The 26,097-nt window shown below is 45.7% G+C and overlaps 2 long non-coding RNA genes across 16 annotated transcripts in view; one reads left to right on the forward strand and one right to left on the reverse strand.

Annotated features, from left to right (window-relative positions):
• LOC107515284 overlaps positions 1-26,097 on the reverse strand; it is a 214,419-nt gene that overhangs the window by 43,382 nt on the left and 144,940 nt on the right. For 13 of the 15 annotated variants that reach the window (XR_004951984.1, XR_004951985.1, XR_004951988.1 and 10 more), the window contains 2 exons: positions 18,913-25,097; positions 12,072-12,149 (listed from right to left, as the gene is read on the reverse strand). This is a non-coding gene — a long non-coding RNA (uncharacterized LOC107515284). The remainder of the gene's footprint in view (positions 1-12,071; positions 12,150-18,912; positions 25,098-26,097) is intronic. The other 2 variants (XR_004951977.1, XR_004951976.1) reach the window with 2 other exon arrangements.
• Positions 9,504-15,288, forward strand: LOC118605208. The gene is made up of 2 exons (XR_004951993.1): positions 9,504-9,817; positions 12,784-15,288. It is a non-coding gene; the product is annotated as an uncharacterized LOC118605208 (long non-coding RNA).

Here is a 26,097-nt window from a genome sequence, read left to right on the forward strand (position 1 = left end):
AAACAAAAGGAAAAGAATGAATAATACAAAGCAAATGCTAATTAACATCTAGTGACTATTCAGGAAATAAAGAAGGAAAAAAAAATGAGATGAAACACAAAAAAAGTTGTAATTTTAACACTTTTGCTTTCATTGTTAGTTTCTGTACTTAATAATTTCCTTTATGGTTTCTGCTCTAATTCAAAAGATCATTTCAACTGAGTTTCATATATATAGAATTGTGAAAGTCATCTATTTATTATCGATTAATTTTTGTTACTAATTTTGCCACATTTATTTATTTGCTATTGATGATAAAAATATTTTTTATGTTGTTTTTATTTGTTTTTCCCTGAAAAATTCTTGAGATAAGTCCTCATAAAAAAAAATCATATTGCATCCCGACATTGTTAAAAAATAAATCTAAGTTGCACAATGCCAAAGATTTAAAAACAAAAACAAAAATAGAAACAGAATGATCATTCAAAGGGATTGAAAAAGAGATTACTTACAAACAAATAACAACTGAACTAACAGCAGACCACATCATCAGCGATGGGTGTCAAAAGACAGCGAAAAAATGACCTCAAAATGCTGAGGTAATAAAATCAACCTAGAATTCTAAACCAGCTAAACTGTCATTCAAAAGTGACAGCTAAATAAAGACGTGTTCAAAGTATTTCCCATGGAACATGGCTAAAAGACACCTACTGTAGTTTATATTTCAGCAAGATGTTCCAGCTCACAGCAAAGCAGTGAGATGCCGGAAACAAAAGTGAGAAAAAAGTTAAAAACTGTTTCAACACTGTGTAGCCAGAATTACATTAATGTCAATGAGTAGCATCGAATGCGTTCATTATCTAAAATAAATAAATTCACGAGTTTAAAAGCAATGAAAAACTGTTCTAAGAATAGTAGGGTGAATAGTAAAGTTAACCATAACAATATTACATATTAGAAACAAAAAGATTACTATCATAAATCGTCCTTCGAAAGTAACCAATAAATTGGATAAACTTTTAGAATATTAGGCAAATATAACAACACTAGACCTGAGATGGAAGAACAAAAGACTGTTATAAAATACGTCAACTATATGTATTTTTCTAATATATATGAAATCCAGTAAAACTGCTATTCATTAACAAAATTAACTCAACTTGGAATAGAAAGCCTAAAAGAAAATAACCAAGGAAAAAAATTTTAAACTGCCCCAAACATACAAATGAACAATTACAACAAACTCTAAGCTTGAATAGTTTTATCAAGAAAGTATTTCACATATTTATGGAGAAAGATTATTTCTCATGCTATCTAGTTATTACAACACACACCCGGGCTTTATTCTAAGATAATATTTTTCCCTCCATCATACCCCATATACTAGGAAGAGACCTTGAGGCCCTCGACTTGTGGGAAAATGTTGGTGTCTCTTGCAGAATAAAACAGAAGCCACGCCCAGGCTGGAAGACAGTCTCCTTTTCCAAGAATATTTGAGAAAACCAAACAGATTTTCCCTGGTCTGCTTTCAGTTTTGCTTTGTCCTTGAAAACGGTGTGATGCCATTCCACCACCCCCCTGCAGAACTGCGGGCCAGCCCAGCTCTGAGAACACCTTTTCATGTTCTTATGAGCTATGTCCCCGCAGTGGGAGATCATAGAAGTTTTACCAGAACGATCATTCAAAACAAAACCAAGCCTTCTGGTTTAGCTGAAAAAAAAAAAAAATTCATTTTTATCTGTGCGTCATCTTCACAATATACTCTACTCCCCACTATTCTCCGGACCTTCTGCCTGACAGACACCTTTGCTGAAATTACAGAAAAGTACCAGCAGACAAAGTAACTATCAGGACACACTTCAGGATTCATCAGGGAGAAGGACATGCATTTAGAAAGGAAGGGACAACTTCTGTTGTTTTGAAGAGATGAAAGAGTTTGAAGAGAACTTTTAAAAAACGAATACTGTAAAAGTCATTCAGAGACAAATAAAAGACTTTCTGGAGCTGAAAAATATATAATTCAAAAATTTTAATAGACAAACCGAAAAGGGTATAGGCATAGCCGAGTACATTTTAGATCTGAAAGACCAGTGGATTAGTTCACAGAACAGAGCGAAACACACAAAGAGACTGAAGTTCCCAACTCGGCGTGCCAATACTTTGTATTTTATTGCCGCTCGTAAAAGTGAAGCAACTGTAACTAAAACTCACAACCCCATGTTATGGCTCAAAGGATGTCAAACCCCAATAAAATTCTTGAGGTACATCCCAGCTTCAGATGCTTAGTGCGGTATTTACAAATAAAATGTTTTAGTCAAATATTTTATTTTAAAGCCCCTTAGTGAGATACGAAGGAACCAAAAATGAACATTAAATGTGAGTTAGTGGTTTGTCGGTGGTAGTCTGTGCACGGGAGTGAACACGTGCGTGTGTCTGTGTGTCTTCCCCTATTTTAGAGTCCTTCTATTTCAGAGAAATGACAACTGTCTTCTCTAAAGACTATCTGAGCATGAAGAGGACTTTCTTTGTTTGCCATACTAAAGAGATGCTTTGGTATTTTATACAATTGGATTTTTAAGTCTAAGTTTCTTTTCAAACAAAAATCTGACTCGCCCGAGTGAATAGCTCTATGCTGTAAGCAGGATTAAACCATTATTTACCAAAGCTCTGGCAAGCAAAGAGGTGGAAGTTTGGAGATGAGTCCAAAGAGATAGTCCAGGAATTCTCAAAGGGCAAAGCCCGTTGAAAAATCGGGATGGACGATGGCTTCAGGTCAAGGAGGCAACGGTGACTCTGGGAGTCTGTTTTTTTGTGTGTTTGTTTGTTTGTTTGCTACTTCGGAGTGCATCCCACCTCTCTCCAGAAAGGCTGTGAAACAGCTGGTCAGAGGCACGTGAAGACCATGTGGCGAAAATAGAGAAACCAAAACAGTAAACCAGGTCCAACCGAAGGAGGAGAAGTAAATGAGAGAACCGAGACCGAGTATCGCATTTGGCTCAGAGATGTCTGGCAACCAAGTAAAAAGCGAAACATGGCGAATTACGTGGTTCTTATTATCAGAAAAAAAGCAAGTGAACCTACGTTTTTCTTGGTACTTAACTAAATTTCTCAAATGGGTCCTTATATACGGGGAGATGAACAGCAAACATATCATCACCCTGCAGAAATAAATTATATAAAGTGCTACCTTTGAAGAGCCTGAATTGCAGTCTTTACCACGGCTTTGCAGATCCTTTTTTCCTTGGGCTTTTAAAGAAAATTAAATTTACGATAGCTCCTTTCCCTCCTGGTTTGGAATTCTGGTTATTGGTTGAATTGCGCCCCGCCTTCCACAGATTCATATGTTGAAGCGCTAATTCTCAGGCCTTCAGAATAGGACCTTATCTGGAGATACGGGTTTTTATGGAGTTAATCAAGTTAGTATACGGTGGTTAGCGTGGGCCTTAATCCAATACAACGGTGTCCTCATAAGAAGGTGAAATTTGGACATAGACACACACAGGGAGGACGCCATGTGAACATGAAGCCACAGGTCAAGCTGCTGCTTCTATGAGCCAAAGAATGCTAAGACTGCCAACAAAGCACTAAAAGTCAGGTGAGAGTCAAGGAACGGGTTCTCTCAGGGAACAGGGCCCTCGGAAGGAACTCTGCCTGCTGATGCCCTGATCTCAGGCTTCCAGCACCCGGACCTACTAGATGATAAATTTCTGTTTTTTCAGCCACTCGGCTGTAGTACTTCAAGGCAATCCTGGGAAACTAACACACATGTCATTAAGTGTTTTTAGGCCCAGGGATCCTCCGGTTCAGCTTTGCCTAGCAATGAACCTTTTTTTTTTTTTTTTTGTTCGGGGCCTAAATAGAAGATTCTAGTGATTCAGTTGAGAATACAATTGAGAGAAGAATGCAGTCGAGATAATTCCGAGAACAGACGGTGGCTGGGAGCATTTTCTCAGTCCCTTACTTCACCCGCAACGATGTGGTCACAACCACACCTGATTCCATCATAAAAACTTCACATGTTCTTTTTGGTCTTGTCCTGCTTTATATGGGTTCCCCTTTATGACAAGTTCCAGAGACCAGAAAGACCTGGCCCAGGACCCAATGTAAATAAGCCCTGAATCCTCTGTCACTTACCTGACTCCTAATGGAGAGTAGGGAAGCCCTGCATCCCAGCCTGCATCCCCACAGGTGATGCTGCTGTCCCAGCAACTAACTCCTTTTATGATGTGGCTGAATTTTGCCAAGAATTTGCTTGGTGTCACATTTATGAGCTTACTTAAGAATCTTTTGTGCGAACTTTTTGGAGGCCGACTTGATGGACTTGCTCCAGAACGAGAGGCCTGGGGCCCACTTGCACAGCATTTTAATGAGGCCAAAAGGTAAAGTTTGCCTCCTGGTTATTTTCCCTTATCTTCTTTCCTGCCCCTCCTCCCCTCGCTGAGATGTCTCCTTTCCCTCGGGGGTTCCTGCTCTCTGATAAACACGTCAGCCGCTTACCTACAGGCAAAGTTCTCTTAAGAACCTACCCTCGTCCTGCACTCCCCGGGCATGGACCCAGTCTCCAGGAAGGTTTATAGTTCTAGAACACCTACGAGTGCTCTGTGCGTGATTGTGCATGTGGGTGTTCTTGAGGGAGAATGACTTCATTGGCCGCTATTTATAGTATCCAAATATCTTGGCATTGCATGCAACTTTCTAAAATGTCTGATCCAAACTCTACCCCACCAACCTCTATCCCCATGAAACCCTACTCTAACACCTTTGCTAGCCAGTCATACAGTTCTGATTGAACTCTAGTATTAAAGTGATCTCTGCCTTTCAGAGAACCCATAAAATTCCACAGAGTTCTCACTGTTAGTCGGTCTTTCATCTGTCTTGGCTTCATCCCACTGTATCTTTTCTCGTGGACTCACTCACATAGGCATGCACTTACAGCAAAGCAAAGTGGAGGGCCAGTAAACTCTTAGTAATCAAATATAAAACACTCCTAATTTTTTTCTCAGATGCAAAGGGCCATCTTGGTCAAAGTACCCTGAAATATCTGTATAATTTTCAGCAGGATTCCATCTCCTCCTTTGCTCTCCAGATTATGAAACCTCCTCTTGCTGACTTCCCATAAGGGCAGCAGCACAGGGCTGGGCTCAGCCAGGCAGTTTCTCCCAAGCCACATGGCTGGGAACAAACAGCTGGGACAGAAGGAAGAAAAGTCATCTTCATGATGCAAAATATAAACGTGACACGTAGATCCCAGAAGTTCTAGAGATGGTGCCCACTTGTGAGGCTTTGGAAGGCAGGAGTCAGGATCGGCAGGAATGGAGGCGTGCCACACAGGAGGATGGAAACCCCAGCCAAGAGAACGGAGTCCCGTGTCAGCTCCGGCATGGGGCCTTCAGGGACCGGCATTTCCTCTTCTTCATGTGACTTATCAACTATAAAAATTATTATATTCTGTTTTCTATTATTTAAACTTATGTTCCTAGAATATTCTGAGAAAGCTTCTGGTCAGAGGTGTCTGTTCCTTAAACATGTCAGACGCGGCAAGGATGACTGGGAGAGGAGCCATGGGGGACGCAATGATGGCAAAGGTAGTGCTCTGCGATTCCAGCTCCGGAGGACCTGCCGGCCAGGCCTGCTGACCCAGGAGGGGTGACACAGACATCCGGCCCGGAGTTCGAGGATGCTCCGACGAACCGCGGCTCTGCACCCAACAGCCATTGTTTCACGTACTCCCAGAGTGTCCCATTGCTTCCTCTCTCTTTAACAGAATCCTTTTCCGTAAACGACTCAGAAGAAATCGATGCCGGGGGCCCCAAGCTTTTCGGTAGGTGTGAGCATGGAGAAGTCGGGCGATTTTCTTCCCAGCCACAGAGGGAGTTGATAGAGAGAAGAATTTCACCTCCGCTATCTTGATCTTTCTGTTCTTGCTTATACAGGTGAATGAGGGGAGGTAGTTTAACCTCCCGAGTGGTCCTGGCCATTTACCACTTACTTCCTTGGCTCAGTGTCATGTGGCTGTGACCAAGGAGACCACACCCAGGTAGAAGTGACCTGCCATCTCTTGTTCAAGGTGCTTTAGTTTCCCCAGCTTCATTGTAGGCCTTTTGAAAGATTAAACTAGAGATCCATTCATTGACTAATATGGTTAGGATATTATTCTAGTCACTTCATAGGAGCGAAAATAAACTTTAGATGTTAGAGAATAAAATAAAGCAAACTTTAGACTCCAGAAAATAACATCAAGTATTCACGCAAGGGTAAAGGCAAGGTCCAGAGCGAGAGTTGAGTCATCCTTGTTCCATTTATATGTGTAAATTATTTAACCGCATATGTTACATTACCAGTTGGGAATGCCTTCACCTGACTAAATATATATTAGTGCACGTTGGCATCAATCTCCATTTAACATAATATTAGCCATTATGGGAGCATTACAACATCATCCCACTCACAAACGTGACACAAAGCAGAGTGTCACAGACACCTCAACGCTCTGTGCCCTCAAGTCAAAATGGAAAGTTAGAAACACCTTCTGCAGGCAGCCACTGGCATTACTTCATATTTACATTAGTTTTGCTAATCTAGTCGGGTGAACTTTTTCCCTAAGAAAATGTAATAGGGATATTTTATTTGAAAATTTTATGTGGTAAGCAGCTGTCTAAAGTCTTAATTCCTGTTTTCGGTTGGGTAAGTGGCAAATGCAACGAGGAAGAAAAAAAAAACAGTAGTTTTCCAAGTGCCAGTGAGGGCAGCAGGCAGTGGAAAATCCCTGCAAAGTCTTTCCAGGAACACCTTCCTACAGATCGCTGTGTAGGCGCTTAAACGTTGGTGTAGAAAAATACATCCACACACGTCTTAATGAGACTGAGCAAAAGAGCTGGAAAACCCCTTGGCAACCAGAAAAACAGAGGCCAAGAGAGGAAAAGCTACTTGAGAAAGTCACACAGCAGGAGAGTGATCGTGATCGGGGCCAACAGTGACCATGGTCCTAGAAGCTCTCGGCCTCCATCACCAGGGCCGTCGAAAAGCTGAGGACAGCAGACAGATCTGTTATTGCTCTAGCCCAGAGACTGGTCACATGCCAAATAACATCACACCATGGGTTGATTTTGTGTTTTACAGGACGGTTTTTGTTTGTTTTAAAATATAAGTGCAGGTTATATCTCTTGGGAGGAGAAAAGTATACTCTTGGAAGGGAGAAGTAAGAAATGCCTGGTATTCAAGGTTGTTTGGGATACTTCAAAGATGGTCTGTCAATGCAGCCACAAGGGGACACAGAGGGGTGTGGGAAAACAGTTTATCATACTCACAGGTCCTAGAGAGACAGTGCCCCCAAATGCCACAAGGGAGCCAGCCGCACAGGGGAAATCTCAAGGGAGGGAGCTCAACCAGGCGGGTGGAAGCCAAGAGAGAGTGAAGACCCATGAGTAGCACCTTTATTGGGAGTCAGGGTGGAGTACACAAGAAAAGGCATGAGGGGGTTTCACAGGTGTGTATGACTATTTACTGTGTCACAGTCCGGGCAAGAAGGGGAACTGGTGGTAGGGACCAGACTATCGCACTGTGCCCCTGGTCACCTGGGTGGGGTGCTCACAGCCTTTCTGTGGGGATGTTAAAGCAGTAGAGAAATATGAAGCTTTAGCATCTGCAATACAGGGAATTAGTTGTTTAATCTACATGACGGTACCAGTAGCAAAAAAAAAAAAAAAAAAAAAAGGTGTGTATCCTCTGTTGGTTCATCCAAATTAAATGACAGAGCAGGTCAGCCTGAAAATAAGAGCCATTCCCAGGACAGTGCACAGGGGACAGATTATGGGGGTGCTGTAGCCGGACATCCTAGGGAAATGCTATTCTCTTACGCCTTTGCTCTAGGAGGCAGCGAAGCCAAGAATTTTTGTATATGAATTATAGTAATGATATAGTTCATGCAGATCACTCACATACACACCTGCACACACCCACACCCTGACACACACACTACGCTCCACGTACCCAATCACTGGGTCGTTGGTTTGCGGATGATGCATCCCCAAGGGACTGCTTGCTATAGTCTTGGCACAGAATATGAACTCAATAAATACTGATAGAATACTTGTGGGATAAGTTAATAGATGAATAAAGGAATGAATGAATGAATGAGAGAAAGAGTGAGAGCGAGAACTAAGATTCAGAGGTGCAGAATGTATTCAATGCGCCTTCAGTGTGGCTTGAGAAGAAACTTCAGTTCTTGGAATAAAGGGTGTTGTGTGTATGTAAAAGCACAATCTGGAGTCAGCACAACTTTACCCTGGCGAGTCCAAGTAAAATCAAAGGGCTACCGAGCCAAAATGTCTACAAGATCTATGTGACGCATTCAATTTTCCAATTTTCCTAAAAAATGAAAAAAAAAGAAAAAAGAAAAACTCCCTTTTGCAAAACCTACATGTAATAAATGTTCCAAAAAAGCCTGCCCGTGGAGCAATGGAATGTTGCTCGCGGTTTTACGCAGGTCATTTTATGTCCCTATGACACAATTTAGCCATCTGTAAAATACAATAAGATCATCCGTGTGCACTGCTTACACTTGAAACGTTGCAATGCAAACGCTAACTTACTCCTTGAAATGTTGACTACAGGCAGTCGTTCTGAAGATCACGTTTATTGGGAGAACCCCGGAGGACTGTCATGAGGCTACTACAATGGTTCCCTGGTAAAATAAGGGACTTTCTAAGTAGACATAGTCCAGACATGCCAAGGGGTAGGCTGAGTTCATCCCTCCTTGCCGGAATATTTTAATGAGATAAATTAAAAAAACATTACTAGCTCGTCATTAAACCAGGGGTCCCCCTCATACCCTATGTGAGGTAAATGCCAGTTCCTGAGGGGAGTGGAAAGTGTCGCATGTAGCTTATCGAAAACGTCTGTGACTGTGTCAGAAGGATTGGGTTGAAGTCCAGGTCACGCCACTTAGAAGTCGTATGGTCCCGGTCAAGGTACTTAATCACACTTTCCAATTAATCTTGCGAACCCAGGGCCTGACACATGCTGGGCAGTTAGGGAATGACAGGATGAGAGAGAGTGATGTGCAGATCGCACAAGGAAGCGCAGATGCTTATCCTCTGCAACGCTTACGGCACTACGCAAATGTGTCGTCACTAACAGTAGATACTCTACAACTCACACTGAATCCTGGAAAATAGATGGGTCGTTGTCACAGCTCCACGTGGCGGAGGTGGAACTTTTAACCTGGGGTGCACGTTAGTTTTTCCTCGTAGGCGCATGTGCACAACCAGGAGCCCCGGCCGTTGAAGCCGAAGAGACAATCTCTGGGGGTCCCTGTGCTGTATGTGTGCACGTGCCTGGATGGGCAGATGACTGTCACGTGGGGTCGTCAATGGGACAGTCATGTCAGCACAACTTCTCGCACTGCTGAAGTCCGTTAAAAATTGAAATCTTTCTTCTTGTTGCCTGTTCCGTTTTAATATTTTCCCCCAACCAACTCACTTGAGCCAAAAGAAAAGCAAGAATTTTCCACCCCGCTGCTTGATTGGCAGTCTGACATTTGGCCTCTTGCACCTCTCAGAAGTCTGGCCACAAAGACCAGCCTTCTCCACGCCAAGCAGCATTTAGCGCTCTGTTAACGCCAGGCAGCAGCACGAGCAGAAAGTTTCCTTGCGGTTACAATGTGACTTCATCTAGCTGACACATCTGAGCAGAGAAAACACCAGAGAAGTCTGGGCAGTCACTTTATGAGCAAACAGGAAGCAGAAAGAGAGCTATGGCACGGTCTAGCTGGAGAAGAGGCGGGTGAGTCACCGCGGGTGTCGCACTGATACAGTTTGCAGAGACGACGGGGATGCACGTGAGTTTAAGTATCAACAGAGAGAGTCTGGGAGGGGGCCTTGTTGCTGGTCGGCGCTGGAAAGCGAGCCTGCGAAATTATGTACCCCTCTTTCAACGCCTTCTCTCCATGTCCCACGGTCTGGCTTCCGACAGCTTTCCCTAATGTCTTTTTATGATAGTCTAATAAACGACTGCCATGTCAAGCCTTTGTTGAAAACCTTTAAACATGCCCCACTTCTGGAGAACTTGCCTGGGGAAATGGTTTCAAATCAGTCATCCACAAACCAGGAAGGACAGGGGTGAACTGCATCCCGCAGGTTGAGAATTTCACAGACAATCGACTGCGTAATAGTGACGCTCACTGTTCACTACAAAGACACAGAAAACCCAACTAGTTAGAGGAAGCAGCTCGGGACGTCCAGCTTCCTGCGTGGAGTCCGCCACGGCCCCACGGCCACTGCTGCCGGCGTGCACCCGGGTCCTGCATTCTATGCTCTGCAGGGGAGACCCCTCTTTTTCTGCTCCCCCTCTCGCCAACTTGAGTAAAGCCCCGGGGACACTCTGTTTTGTTTCATTTCACCTCTGCGAAGTTGTAACAACAACAAAAAAAAGACTCGCGAACCCGTGCTTTTCCAGCATAGATTCGGGGCTAACCCTCCGCAAAATGAGAAGGTGTTTTTCATTACGTGTCCCTCTCTGCACTTAAGCCTTCCTAACTTCCCACACCGGGCCGAATCTCCCATGCTGCTTCCCCAGGCCCCCTTAGTAAGCCTCTGAGATCTCTCACCTGCACTAAGAACAGGCTTCCCCACCTCGGCACTACGGACACTGGGTTGGATAGTCCCTTGTTGGGGGCGGAGGCTGTTGCGTGCATTGTGGGGTGACCTCCACTCTTAGATGCTAGTAGCTCCTTCTCTCCCCAGTTATAACAACTAAAATTGTCCTCAGACTTTGACAGGTTTCCCCGTGGGGACACCATCACCTCAAATTGATAACTATCACACTAAAAGAGACTTCGGTAGTAACCCTGTCCCCAGGGATTTGGTAATAAGCTATGGAGACTCTTACAATGACAAATTCCAGGCATTCACCAGCTTATACGAGTCAAGCCCGTATCCCTGCGAGACTGAAGTCACTTAGTGAAGGCAGCACTTTCCTCAGGTGAAGGTAGCTGAGAAAGTCATTAGCTGGTTTATCAGAATTATATAATTGAGGCCTGCAATAAACCAATCACAAACATTTGACCCAAAGCAGTAGCAGTTTCAGGTGTAAAACCTCCTATTCATTGGACTTCGGGGCCCGTACATTCCCTTAAGATCCTAGAATGACTCTCGACTAGGCAGAGTGGATGCTCTCCATCCTTCAAATGATGAATTTTCAAGCTCAGAATACACAGCTATAAAACCCAGCACTTAGGAGCCAGTGTCTGTACGCAAGGTCTCACACAATTTACAGCCCTAACCAGAAGGTGATGTCATCGGTCGAGGTACAGATCCCACACCTCGTTTTCCCGTGGTGGGATTTACACTTTCTTGGAGAACGTGGAGTTGGCAGAGTGTGTTGAGAGTGAGCAACAGAGACCCAGGGCAGGCACAAACTATGCTTTCAGAGTCAAGCCTGGATCCCTGCGAGCTTGGTCACCAGCCACGACCTGAATGCTCCAGCACATTTCGTGCAGTGTAAAATCATTCGCCACGGTCTGAGTGAGGGGCGCTTTCAACAGAAAGAGAAAATTACTATTGCAGTAAGGAAGCTGGCTAATGAGCGAGAGTTTGCGGCCGGGTCCTTTTGGGGAACTGGCAAACTGGGGTGACTGACTGAAATTCAATATTGGGTCTACCGATTGGCTCGAGTGATTCCAATCACAGAAAACAAGAAATCTGAACAGACTCTTGAGTCTAGGAACTCTTCTGAAGTTCAAACAAAGATTTTACTTTTTTCCCCTCCCCCCTGAAAAAATTGTCTTTGAATGAAAATGAAAAGGACTTTAACCCCTGAATTTAAGGAGACTTAAATTTATATATTTAGTCAGTTAGTTGTGTCAATAAAATATTTAAAATCTTGTAATTTTTCAAGTCTGTTAAACTTCCATAGCAAATCCCGATACCATATTGATTCCATTGGTACTGATAAAATTAAAAATGTTGCACGACGTGTCCTAAATCTTCAGAGGCTATTAACTTCCAATGCAAATTTATTTATTTTTTAATTGAACCTCAACAGTACCCGCTGTAAAGACTAATTTTCCCCCTCTCCCTTTGAGGACAACTCACAGAATCACAAAGCAAAGCTTCGACCGGGCACTTGACCACGCCAAGGTACTTCATTCTTCTGGCAATACGATCTCCCTGCTAAAAAAAAAAAAATTAACTCGCGGTATGATTTTTACAAATCCATGGCTTTGGCGTTAGTGCTTCTGCCACTGAGCTGGAGGCAGCACATTCGTTCTTGGCCGTGTGAGCTACCTATTAATCACACAGAGTGGAGCTTATGCAAGACCAAAACATGAAACCAAAGCCCAACACTTCTTACCAAGAAGGAGAGAAGTACATCATGGAAGACGTAACATCATATGCTGTTGCTTGAACTTAAAAAAAGAAAAAAAAAAAGTGTTATGTCTGAGCAGAAACGGGCAGTCAGCTCGGGTCTTCGAGGCCGTCAGACGGTCCTGCCTGCACCCAGCACATGGCGCTGGGCCTCGGGCCATTTCATCTTCTTTCAGCCACCCATGTTAGAGTGCTAATGAACGCAAATGAAAGGTTTAGTCCAAGGCCACCTCTCGAAATCTAAATAAGTCATGCGTTTAAGCATTTTTTTTTCCTTTTAAGATATAACAAACACAGTCTTGACTTCTTGACTGGTTCGTGGATGAGGTAGTCTAATTAACTCTGCTCTCTACCCCGAAAATAATCTCTTACGCCGAACACATCTTCCACTCCCGTTCTCTGCTGTGCCATTAATACGCTTTTCTTCTTCTATCCTCAGTTTCTCGAGGGACTTAAGTCAGGACTGGAATTGAGCATCGGCTCCACCGAAATCCATCCCCAGCCTCACGGACGGTGATACTGGTTTTTCTCTCACCACTTCGGACACGTCTCTGTGTCATTGCTTCCCGTGTTGTGCTGCGATTATCCATGGACATTGTTGTCTCCTCCTTTGATCCATAAGCACTAGGTCTTGTCCGTCTCTGTGTCTGCAGCGCCAGGCCCACAGCGATATTCTCTGTACGTTCTGACAACAGGACAGATGAATGGGCGTAAGAACCACACTGATTCCTTTCTGTCTGAAGTTCACAAGAATTCCAGAAAGAGCTGTAAGATTTCTCCACTGATTAGACCAGAGAAGGCAGAGGAAAACACCCCTGTCTTGTGGAGAAAGAAGTACAGAAAGGAGAGGAAGCTCGATCGGGTGAGTCCCGTGAGATCTTGGAGACCTTGTGTTCACGGCCCCTCCATTGTAGTTCAACTCTTATTTTTCTAGTTATAAAAGGTTATTATCTGATCGTTTTCCAGGGAAAATTTGAATCGAGCTCCTCACCACCAGAGATATTATTATTTAACTAGGGACACAGAGCAGTTACCCTCAGAAGGTCACCAAACAGCTCAAGGCAAGTGCCGAACATCGTGCCTCTTGGTTTCAGCAGCCTCCGGAAGTGACCCTTCGAAACTTGTTATTGTTCCTGACCGTTTGATAGATGTCATGGGAAGAAGACTAAGTTAGAGGGGGTCCCAGTTAGATGACTTTGCATTAGGCGTTCTTTTGATTTGGTTTTTCTTGAAGACACAGTAAATCACATACCCAACGAGCTCTTCTTCTGCCCCTGGCTCTCAGCAGGTTTAGAATTCAACAAATGGCTCATCTAGAGCAAGCGTCTCAGACTTCACGATTTTCACTTTTGCATTGGTCTCTTTTCTGCCCAAACGCATCTTTCTATCCTTGTATTTCTTTTTGCTTTTTGACCTACTTCTAACAGATGTTATCTTACTAGCATATGATATTTTTATAAACTGCCATAAATCCTTTTTGAAGTAAAGTGATGTAGTAGAAAAACTAAAATATTTCTATAAAAACAGAGGCAATAGTCAAAATATTGAACAAGTACAATGGCGTGGTCATTGACCAATCAGAAAGGTACTATCCATGAAGGAAAAAAATGTCAAATTGGTGCGTAAGGGCAGAACAGCCTCCTTGCAGTTAAATCCATAACCTCCTCTCAGGCAAATGGCACAGGATTCAACCTGGCTTCAGGAGACGAGGAGACGCGGCACCAACGAGGGTGAGAAGTATTGACCTAAAAGTTAAGATAAATCCAAGTTGGAAAGCTTGGCTCTGCCTCCGAGGCATCGTCTGCGTGTCAGATTTCTCACCCGCAGGAAAGAAAAGGAACGCCTGCCGACTTCGCGGGACCGGTAAGGAAGCAACATGTTTCTGCAAAAGTAGACGTTACTGTACTGAGGCAGAAACGCCGCACCCCGTGTGATTCTCTGGGCCTTTCGGTGACATGGTCAATGACTCACACCAGTTTCCTCCAGGTTTTTTCAAAGCAGGGAAACAGCGCCACACATTTGAAATGTCTCTGCCTTGGTGTCCTTGGGTAATCCTGCACATTGCTGCTTCAGTTGGCGAGTTCCTCCATGGAGCAAAGTAGATGCACAGGGCTGCCAGGGGCTGCCACCCTGTGCACAGCAGGCGACTGACTCTACGGCAGCCTTGGGATCATGCCACATGGTCACAGGAGCCCAGGAAGGAGGAAAGGGTGGCCGAGGCCAAAACATAAGCCAGGCCTTTGAACTTCAGCCCTTAGCCCATGAGGTCATTTTCCATGTATTCTCCGTTTCCACCCAACTCAATATCTCTTTAATGTTGAACACGCTGAAGTCCCGTGATGAGCCATCCGGGCCAGAGCGACGGTGTTCGTCATTGTGGGGCTGTCGTCTGGGGCTGGAATGGTTATGAGTCCGGGAATCAAGCCTGAGCTTGAGGCTGCCCTTTGTTCTCTGTACCTGTGAGCTGCTTGTCCTCAGAGAGGGCAGCCCCAGTCTCCGAGGTCACCCCATCACACCTCTGAGACACAGAAGGATATGGTAATTCAGAGGCTGGGCTAGAATCCCGGCTCTGACATGGACTATCTGTGGCTTTGGGCTTCCGTTTTCTCCTATATTGCATGGAATAAGAAGAGCACCTCACTCAGAGGGACAGCAGAGATTTAATGAGCGTGGTCATGCACGGAACTTACCGCTCACAGAAGCATTCTGAGTGTGTAGAGTGTAATTGCTATCCAGGCCTCCACATGAGAATAGTACAGTTGTAAACCTGTTAACGTTGCAAGGCCGCTATTGATTGTCCAGGCTTGCTCCTACCCCTCCACAAAAATTCTTTGTCATAGCCACACCTACCATTTGTTTTTTCATACCTGCTCTGCTTTTGTTGTTCTGTTTCCTCTGCATGGCATGATGTGATTTTGTGATATAATAAAATATGTATATCTGGCCTTCCTTTCCCGTTGCTGGCACAGACCTCCCAAAACCTTTGGAATTTGCTGAGTAACTGGGGTGAGAAGAATGTCTTTTGTTATTTATAAGTCCCCTTCAACCACATCCAGATTTATACAAATGGGGTGACTTTTGGAAAGCCACCAAAGATGGAGTGCTGGTTTCTAGAATGAGCCGTGTCGATTAAAGGGTTATAACTTCCAGCCCCACCACCCTCAACCGACTCAGGGGGCAGAGGGGATAGAGATTGAGTTCTATCAGCAATGGCCAATGATTTAATCAATTATGCTTCAGTAATGAAGCCCCCAATCACTGGGGTTCGGAGGATCCTGGGTTGGTGACACATGGAAGCGCTGGGGGGTGGCGTGAACAGACAGCGCAGGGGAGCCCCACGCCCCTTCTGACCTTGCCCTGTGCTCTCCTCACTCCAGCTGTTCCTGAGTTGTATCCTTTCAGAGTAAACTGGAGATCTAGTGAGTAAATGGTTTCCTTAGTTCTGTGAGCTGTTCTAACAAACTATCTAACCTGAAGAGGGTTCGTGGGAATCCTCGGTTTGTAGCTGGTCCGTCGGAAGTACAGGGGACAACCTGGGACCTGTGACTGGCATCTGAGTGAGGGGCTGTCCTGTGGGACTGAGGCCTTAACTGGTGCGGTCTGTGCTCACTCCAGGCAGTTAGTGTCGGAAGTGAGGAAAATCGTAGGCCACTCAATCAGTGTCTGCTAAGAACTGGAGAATGGCCTGGTGTGGAAAAACTCACACATCTGCTCAGAAGTGTTGGTGTGAGTGTACAAAAACAGTTTTTTTTTTTTTTAATGCCTTTATCAATTTTTACTTCTTGCTCCATCCCTCAAGTAGCAATTCAAGGCCATCCTATCCAGGAAGTCTTCTCATTTGTCTCTCGCAGGATGCGATAGGTGTCCGTTCCTTTCTGTCTTGCCCCTTTCACGCAGACGAAGTCTGTCTGCCACCTAGATCGTGAGCTCTTTGCGGACAGGACCTCCGTTCCTTGGCTTACTGTCTCCCCCAGCAGAACCAAACAGAGGGCTGGTGCTCAGTAAGTGCTGAATTAAATTATAAATGAACAAATAAATTTAACATGTTGGGAGATCGGCATTGTGCACAGGCTCACAAGGTGTCTGCCAGCATCGTATGCTTTCAAAAACGCGAGAAAAAAAAAAAATGCCGGATATCCTCAAATGCTCTTCCACCAGTGGCCTGATTTCTTACATCTCCGTTCATTCATTTATCCACACATTGGCCCGTGATATGCTGGGCACCTGGCTGCAAACGTAATCAGACCCGGCCCCTCCTGCGTGACAGCCCTCTGGGCTGGTGGCTTTAAATTCCTGTTGATTTCAGAGCTTGTGTAACAGGAGGTCGTTCTCTAAATGTCCTGTACGCCTTTGTAACGTGAACGAAGGATGTCACATATATTTTGGCCAGGGTGCTGAGCGAGAAAAGGGGAGCACGTGAGAGCGCTGGGCATCTGGGGAGGACCAGGGAGAAGCAGGGGACCACCAAGGAAAGGAAATAGCTGGAGGAGGGCAGGTCAGAAAACGTCTTCCCAAATCACACCTCTCAAGGAGCCAACCAAGGGATAAGGCTTATTAATAACTGGGCTGAGTGGGAAATGGGTCTGAAAATAAGCTTCCTCTAAAAGAAAGAGTCCATCTCAGAGTTAAATAGGCCTAGGTCGGAATCTCATCTCTCTATTTAGTAGCTTAGTGGGCAGAACCTCAAAATCTCTGTTCTTTATTTCCTATTTGTATAATGGAGATGGCCTGATTCTATGTTTTGTGACGATTAAATAAAATATAATATCAAACAACCAGTTAAATCGCATGTGCTTGAATAAAGCCTGTCGCTCTTTTCTGCTCTCTAACTTAGGTACAAAGCGTTCCCTGCGCCTGGACGCACTTCTAACCCATGTGAGCCATCAGAGAATCCACGAATATTTGTTCAGGGACCTGCGCATACGAATCAGGAGAGCGGGAGCTGCTGGCGAGGCGGAGTCCCTCTGTGCGGGACGCGGCCAGGCTGCTTGAGTCAACACCAGTCGTGGGCTCAGCGACTGTGCTTCTTAGGCCACTTCAGAATCCACGGGGTACATCGAAGGATTTCTGGAACCAGGATGCAGAGGAGACTGTGTGGATTCCCTTCAAAATGAGCCTAGGCCTGTTTGCACTGTCCTCGGCCGCTCCAGGCGTCAGGAGGATCGAATCGGTGGGTGGTGCTGGCCCTCAGACTCCGGCCCCTACCCCTTGGCAGCCAGGAGCTGGTCCCACTGCTCTCCCAGAGTCTGAGCTGATGCCGCAGCCGGGCACGTGGGGTGAGAGGTGTGGGTGGGGCTGTGCGTCCTCCAAACATGCAACTTCAAAGTCTGTGAGGATGTCGTTTGGCATGGAAGAGAGTCAGACGCAAATGGAACTGTGGAATCTCCAACATAAAAGGTCCCATTCAGAGCTACACGCCCTGTTGCACAACACGGGGACAAGGAGACAATTGATGGCACTAAAAGGCCTTGAGCTCAAAACAAAGGGACACGACTTTCTCTGCTTTGTCTTCGGAGCTTTAAGGCTTGTCCTATGTGATGGCTGGTCATGAAAACAAGCGACAGCTTATCCCACCCTGCCTTGGCAGAAAGCTGGCTTCTCAGCACAGACCTGGAGGCAGTGCCCTCTGACCTGGGTTTCTGCAGGAGCTCAGCACACATTCACCTGGATGGGGTGGCGGGGGGTGGGGGGGTGGGGGCGGGGTGTCTGGATTAAAGACGCGGTCGTCCAGAGCAGACACACGAACTCCCTGCGACTCGCCTCTCGCCCTCCTTCCGATGCCCAGTCCATTACCAGATCCCTGATTTCCTCCTGCCCCACCCCCACACTCCATCCTTGTCCCCACTGCACTGTCCCTCAGTTTACCCCATGGATTCTGAAGCAATCTTAAGAAGCACAGTCACTGAGACTACATCTGGAAAAATTTCAGAACAGTCCAAAATCGCAACGTCATCCTGACCCGAACTTACATGTAACATGTTAGTCCAATAAGCCGGATGAGGACGAGCATTTACATACGCATCATACGGTGGGTTTATTCCTCGGAGCAGACTTACCTGTACGAGGGAACAGAAACTCAGAGAGGTTGTCTGAGATCCGGGACCAGCAAGTGGCAGTGTTCATTCTCGTCCACCGGAGCCATCCTGCTCTGCTGCCCCGACAGCCCCTCGCACGAAGTGTTTGCCTATGTTAAGTCCCTCCCCACAGAGCCCTCCGTCTCCTCCCGAGGTGGCCACGTGGGGGCAGGAACCATGGCGGGCATGGGCGGATTTTGCTGGAATCCCTGGACTGCCTCCAAAGATCTCAGCACAGAGCTTTGAGAAACTGATTCTAAAATAATTCAATTATTTATCGCAAATATATACATATCGATCAGTGTCTGAATCTGTCCAGTTATCCATGCACCAGTGGCTCATATTTCACTTGAAATTTAGAAGTTTCATTTATCAATGTCAGTGCACACCTTCAGAAGTATAACCGTAAGCAGCGCGATGTGTATTTCGAAGCGTGAAACATTTGCGTTTCGGAAACAGTATTTTTTGTGCAGAGAGAAAAGGTAATTACTTACATGCCAGTTCACAACTGGGAAAAGGAGGCCGCCAAGGGAAGCTTCGCAGCGGAAATCTCATTGCCGGGGCCTGCATTCGGTCAGAGACGTGAAGTCTCGGAGGACCTCCGTCTCCAGGAGGGGTGCCAGGTCCTCTCTCCTGCACATCCTCTCTGCGGATTAGTCATCGGGCCCTGCAACCGCAACGTGGCCGCTCTGTGAGGCGCCTTCTTCCCTGAAACAATGAAGTTCTGTCTGCTCATCTTCGGGAGGCATCTCTAGCTCGGGGACATCACTCTGTGTTATTGCAAGTCCTCGGCCCTGGCTTCTCGGGACATGACTGGAAGGGGCATTGAGCTGGGTTGGGCAATAGCAAATGTCCCAGTGGGACGCAGGGACACTCTCACTGTGTGGGGCGCCCGGCAGGGACACGGTTTGAAAGGTGAGGAAGGCAGGAGTGTTTCTCACCAAGCCCAGGGGGAGCGTGGCGACCCGTCGTTCGGACAAAGCCCGGAGCGTCCCCACGTCCCCGGTGGGGTCTTCCGCGGTGGGGAGGAACACAGCTGCCGGAGCCGCCACTCCGTGTCCCAGGAACTGATGACACGAAATGCTTTCATGCATCTGGCCGGTGGCAGCTCCGGAATGTGATAGCACTGCCCGAGGGGCCTTGTGGAGCATACAGAGCCACATTGTCATTCCCAGAGGAACGTGGCAGATGCCTCGCACAGTAGGCTGGCCCCCGTCCACCCCCGTGTCCAAGAGCGGCAACCAAGACTTCTTAAAATCACAAACAGCTGGCCGCGGGCTCTCTACCCAAACCCCGGAATTCCAGGACGCTTCTGCAGGACTCGACAGGTTTTAGACCACAGCTCAGGGGACTCAGAGTCCACGGGCCTGCCACCCCTACCCACTGTGCCTGGGCCCCCGTCACCACGATCATCCCAAAGCTTTGTGTCGGGGAGAGCATCTCTCAGGAACAGCCAAGTGCAGGGGCGTGCGAAGGCCTTGCCTTAAGTAGTCTTGTCCTCCATCTTTGCAACACATGATTGTGAAGCTGGCGGAGGCTCTGAGTCTCGCGTGGACGAGACGTGCTTTCCCCGCGTCTGAGTGGGGTGCTGACGAGGTACTCACCAACCTCGCTCCCCGACCTCTGAGCTGGAAGCAGGCAGGGTGTGGGGAGGAAGATGAGGAAGGAAAAGGATCTCGATTAGGTCCACAGCAAATACGTCTCGAGCAGCCCCATTCTGAACTTTCAGAGAGCTACTGGCGCCCGGGTGACAGTGGCGATTTACCTGGGAAGACGACTTCACTTTTCCAGGCCTCGGTGTCCTCATCCATAAAATGGGGGATAATGGCCCTAATACGGGAGGCGGAAACTCTAACAAGATTTCATTTGGCGCCTGCATTTTAGATTACTGAGACCTTGCTCCTCTCTTTCATGTTTCCGGCTCTTCTGTAAAAAAAAGAGAGGTGTTGGGTTGGGGCCCTGTGAGCTCGGCATTCCAGAACGAGGAGGAGAGGGGAGAATATGTCTTCTAACAGTGATTTTTCAGATAAGTTTTTCTCTCTGCTTTTGTAAGTCAGAAGGAAAACCAGTGAGGTTAGCTCTCTGGAGAACTTAAGATGCTATCAGCACGGAACTTTCCACCTTTACCAGCATTTCTTATCTCCCGGCATCTTTAGGGTGACTGTGAAAAATGCTCTAAGTGGATGTTTCTGATTCATTTTTGTGATGGTCCCATGATGTCTGAAGAAGTTAAAGTTTAAACTCTCTCCCTTCCCCTCGGCCTTTACAGCTCTGTGCATTGGTTCCTACGGCCTGAGTTTTCTAAAAAGGCGGATGGCCTGACTAGGGCAAGTGGCTCTATTTGCTGAGGAGAAAACTCACCCGGCTTTTAAATGGGTCTCTCATTCTGCAGCAATAAAGGGGACGCAGACGTCAGCGCTGCCATTTTTTGGCTGGTGTTATGAAGATCTCTATCTAGGAATAAACTTCCTCAAAGATTAAACGACAAGCTTGGAGACAATAGTAATACTGTCTTATGAGTTTGAGACTCTGCTCCTAAAGGCACTTAGGGGACTGGGTGTACTCTTCTCACTGATCTTGACAATTTATGCATTGTTCAGGAACTAGCCCCAAGCAAAGTCAGACAAGAGTCAGAATTTGGGGTCCTATAAAATGTTAAAGTCGGTGGACCTGCTGTCTCCAGGGGATAGAGAGGTTTTTTTGTTTTTTTTTTTTGTTTGTTTGTTTTTTTCATGCGATGTGTTGTGACTGCCACACAGGATAGGATCCAGAGAGCTTCCGGAACCCGTTTCAGCTTCTAAAACACCTGGAATGCATGCAGGTCAGGTGTATACGTGCATGCAACACACCTGTAGTGGTTCACGTGTGTCTGTGCCAAGGTGTGTCTATGTGAAGAGTGTGCCTGGCTGTGAGTGTGGATCTGGGGCAGGGCTGCCAGGTTGGAGTGCAGCGTTGGTGCATGTCAGCACTTAAGAGGACTGGGATGCGCAGGTGTGAGTGTGCAGGTACATACGTGCACATCACCTGTGCCAAGAGTGTCTGTGTGAGTGAGAGCGAGACCATGGGGTTTTATAGTAACATACGACATTGTTGGTCTTTACACTTGACTCAGTAAAGACGCGCCACCGCTACAGCCCATCACACTCACCCATTCGTTGTGGAGATTTTCCTGAATGCCTGCTATGTGCAAAGTCCTGCGTCGGACACTCTCAAATAGGTAGGAAGAGAGGAGGTGCGGTTTATGTTCTCAAAGAGGTCACCGCATGGTATGAAAGAGGAGACGCATATCCTTGGAAGGTAGAACTCCCCCAAGCAGACAGGCGCCTGGTTACGGTGGCATTACCTGATCGTGATGCTTACCTGTCTGCTACCTCGCTTGAGGATGTCTTTACAAAATTTATGGATGCAACAAAAAGGGCTCTTTTCAGCATGCTGACTGAATTGCTTGAAATGTAATTGATGTTCTTTTTTTAGGTATAGTGAATTTAGTCTTTGTCATGTAAGACAAACTATAAATACTAGTTATAAGTATTTTTTGATTTTTTCTCACTAAAGAACTGACAAGGATGTTGCAAGGATTGAATAAATGACAATGATAATAACGATGTCGATAATAAGATCAGTAATCAATATTTATTAAGTACTTAAACATTTGGGCGCTGGAGTAAGTGATTTATACAGGATCCCATGATGAGTTTGGATTGCATCTGTGTGCCATGGGGAACTCTGAAAAGAGACCCAATGGAGGAGAAATCTGAAAGGAGACACAGAGGAGGATTGGCAGAGAACGTGGCGGGTGTGGGGACCTGGATGACTCCCACAGGTCTTTGCTTTCCCAGAAGCCCTCGCTCCAGAGACTCCGAGCTTGGCCTTGAGCCCCAGCCCTCTGTGCTTAACAGTGTAAAGACTGAGGAGACCGTCATTTCTTAGGGATCATTTTTGTATGAGTGGTGGTCATCCTTATAGTCAAGATCTTTATTCGATCCCCAGCCCATTCAACCTCCAGACACTCTACCTTTGGCTAGCTTTAAAAAAATACAAAATACAAAATACAAACCCCACTATGTCCTATCTATGCCTTCATGGGAGGCAGCTTTCAAAGGACACACAGATCTTAAGTTGGCACAACCTCTCCGATAATATCCATTCAGATAACCACATCTCCTCAGAGACGTAGAGTTCTCTGTGGTTTATGTATAGCACTCCCACATTCACAGTTGGGTCGATCTGAATGGCAATCGCCCTTTGAGGTAGGTGGAATTAGTCAGCCCAAGACTATTCCAAGGGAGATTAACCAATGTGAAAAGAGTAAAATAACTACGACTTGTCAAAAACATCTACGTATTGGAAGGCGTCTACAGATCGAAACCAGAGCATTATCAATACATCACAACACATTCTACTGCATCACGGGAACACCCGGGCCCTTGATGGCAGAATGAATGGCCTTGCCCCGGTGGAGAGGAGGCGGCTGTGGATTCCTGCACCGGGAACCAAGGCCGAGGGAGGCCCTATGCCAGAAATCACTAAGAACCAAACTGCAATAACAGTAAACTTCGGTAACTTTCATCAAGGAATTTACATACTGTGAATGTTCCGAAGTCCTATACTTATTTTTTATATCACTTCTGCTTAAGATGAGTTCAAAAGAGTTTTTTCGAAAACAATTCAAGTTTTTTTCTGTATCCTAAGGACACGCTTCTGAGTAAGAGCGTGAATCCTAATTGACCTAAACTTTCGACCTAGAAAGGGATGTAACACAAACCCAGAGTGTCCCAGGTTACCAGGTTGCCTTCATGAGGCTGTCAACTGTGTTGCGTGAGCCTCTAAGCTGAAGAAGGCATTACCAGATGATCACTGGCGACAATACTAGTTGGTTCCTAGTTAATTAAAATTGCGCTACGCAAATAAATGAAATCACGTCGATGCTCATTTCTTTGACTATCTAGATACTTTTTAAAAATGTTATTCTGGGTGACTTCTTAGGAATTTCTTAGAGGGAAAGATAATTTATAAGCAATTTTTATTTCCAGCCGCTAAACGTTAATATATTTCCCTTCCTCCAGGGGTCATAGCTGGGCCTATCTCTGCTTTGTGATTCTCTCGCCATCTTCCCAGCACAAGTCCAAAATTACCCTCAGCCTCAAAATCCAAATTTCTGGAGTTTTTTAAACTTGATCTCCTCTGTAGCAGAAGGCACTGGATTTTCTTGAGCAAGGAAGGGGCATGCAGAGGAGATCTCTGGCTCCATTACTCTGCGTTGCTGGGTATGGAAAGAGAAATATTAACAGAAAAGACCGTTAAATAATAGCTGTGTGGGAGGGAGATGGGGTATGCAGAAAGAACTTTGGCTCGGAGTCAGCAGATAAAGAAAATCTGATCTTCTAATAACTTTTCTGGCACCGATTCACTGTGTTACTTTGGGCAGGTTACAACCTCTCTCTGGGCCTCTAATTTTTCCTCTATAAAATAAAGCTTTCTAAATATCCATTCAGGTTTGGCATACTATGGCGTTCCCATCCTATTACCAGTTTGTAGTTCATGATAAAATGACTTCTCTTTCTCCCGGTTCCTTCAACTGTCTAGTGTCAAGGCAAGAAGAGACAAGGCATTGTGGGAAGCCCTAAAAAGCTTGTGGGAACACTTTGCTAAAGGAGAAGCAACATGCAATGCAAACAGAGACCTGCACCTTAGGATTGTGCACGTTAAAGGGATGAGAGAACCTGACCAGAGTAGGAGTGGAAGCCACTGAGTCTGCAGTCAGGCGGGAACGCTGAAGCAGTTACGAACATATCCACTCCCTACCCCAACCCCTCCCATAAATCAATCACTGAACTAAAGCAATATACATGCAACTTTTAAAATGTAGACATCATAAATGATGCCCATAACATAAAAAGATGCATCACATCTGGTCCATTTGGGACATTAGAAAATATCAAGATAAATCTCCTCTTTATTTTGTAAGGTTTAGAATCTCCTTGTTCCTTGCGTTCTTGTTTGCCTTGATGAAGCACTCCTGGGGCTTATTCACAGCTCAGGGATGAGAAAAGATGTCCCCAGCTCATCCAGTGATTTACGAGGCCGACTTGAACATTTCCAAAAGGGATTTTTTTTAAAGGAACTTGGCCAGCTTATATTTTTTTGTCTCCCTCTTGGTAGCAACTGAGATTTCGAATCCAGTGAATATATGTTAGACACTGTTTACTTGAACTTTCTAAAACAAACTGTTCATCTTGGGTGTAACAGAAATGCTCTCTTTTTACATTACAGTTCCCATGCCTCCCTGCAGGGACTCGCCAACACAAACACCTACTTACAGGGCTGCACTCCACCACTGGAAGCTCTGGTGACTCTGCCATTGGATTTCAGTCGATAAATTTGCATTTAGCGCTTAATTTGTTCAGTATGCCTTACTAATTTGGCAATATTTATTTTGGCCCAGAAAGCATAAGGCAGCTAAGTTCTTTTGTTTGGTTGGGTGCATTTTTTTTTTCATTTTCATAAAACGATTTGAGATATGAAAATGTTACAATGTCATGGACAGGACCGGTTTCCTGTTTATGAGTCACCATAAATATGAAAGGTGCTGGGTGACATTTCTCAGCTGAGAGAGTCCATACGGCCCTGTGAGGAGAACAGATTCTCGAGCAGGGTGGTCTTGAGGTGACTTGCTGACCTGGTATAATGTCAAGAGGAATTACTGTTAAAGTACAGTAGCCAGATACCACCCGCACGCGCGCGCACACACACACACTCACACATACACCCACACACTCACACACACACATACACACAACTTTGATGGTTTCTCTCACTATTACAGGGACAAGAGTTTTATTGTCATGTCTTCGTCTTTGCAAAATCAACCTTCATCTGCATCTTCCAGGAAAAAAGTGGCAAAAAGTACATTCGTGTCTGTCACTTTTTTGCTTGTTTGGCCTGTATTTCCTTTCACGAGGCTCCTCCACAGCACTGCACCCAGAAAGTTCTCCTGTTCAACATGGGGCTGCAGCCCTGTGGCCCCTGGTCTTGCCCTCAGAGGAATGCTGCAGCTCGCCAGGCCCGGCATAGTCCCTGAAGTGCTGGTATCCATCACTGGGATCACAGTAGTTACCAGACTCTGACCTTCCTGAGACTTGTGTGTTTAGGGAAGAGCGGCCCCCATAGTCTGGGTTTTATATAGTTTGCGGGAACATAGTGGGAAACTAGAATGCTCCCTCGAGACGAGGAGGCTCTTCTCACTCAAAGACAAGTAGCTTCGATGCCTGACATCTTGTGAAAGTCTCAGAAGAATTGGGCTTATGGCACCAGACTACGCCCATCCGTCTCGGCTCTGGTCTCTTCCAGCTCCCACTGCACGAGCACTCAGAAGCTGGTCTGATGTATCCAGACTGCACTTTTTTTTTTTTTTTTTTGCAAAATGAATCAACTTGAGTCATGAACAGCAGTGCTACCAAGGCTGTCATTTTTTCTCACACAAATAAAACTCTGCCCGTAAAACTCCTTGAAGACCCTTTTCAGACCATTAAACTCCTACCCACTTCCTGAACATGCCACAGTTTTTGTTTCCAGTGTGGCTCCATGGAATTGCCACGCTATTCCATCTGCCCAGAATGCCCTTCTCCGGCCTTCCCCACCTGGCACACCAAAACATGCCCCCCAGTAGCCAGTTTCAA

This window comes from Rousettus aegyptiacus, unplaced genomic scaffold, assembly GCF_014176215.1.
Source record: "Rousettus aegyptiacus isolate mRouAeg1 unplaced genomic scaffold, mRouAeg1.p scaffold_m13_p_7, whole genome shotgun sequence".
NCBI classification, from domain to species: Eukaryota; Metazoa; Chordata; class Mammalia; order Chiroptera; family Pteropodidae; genus Rousettus; species Rousettus aegyptiacus.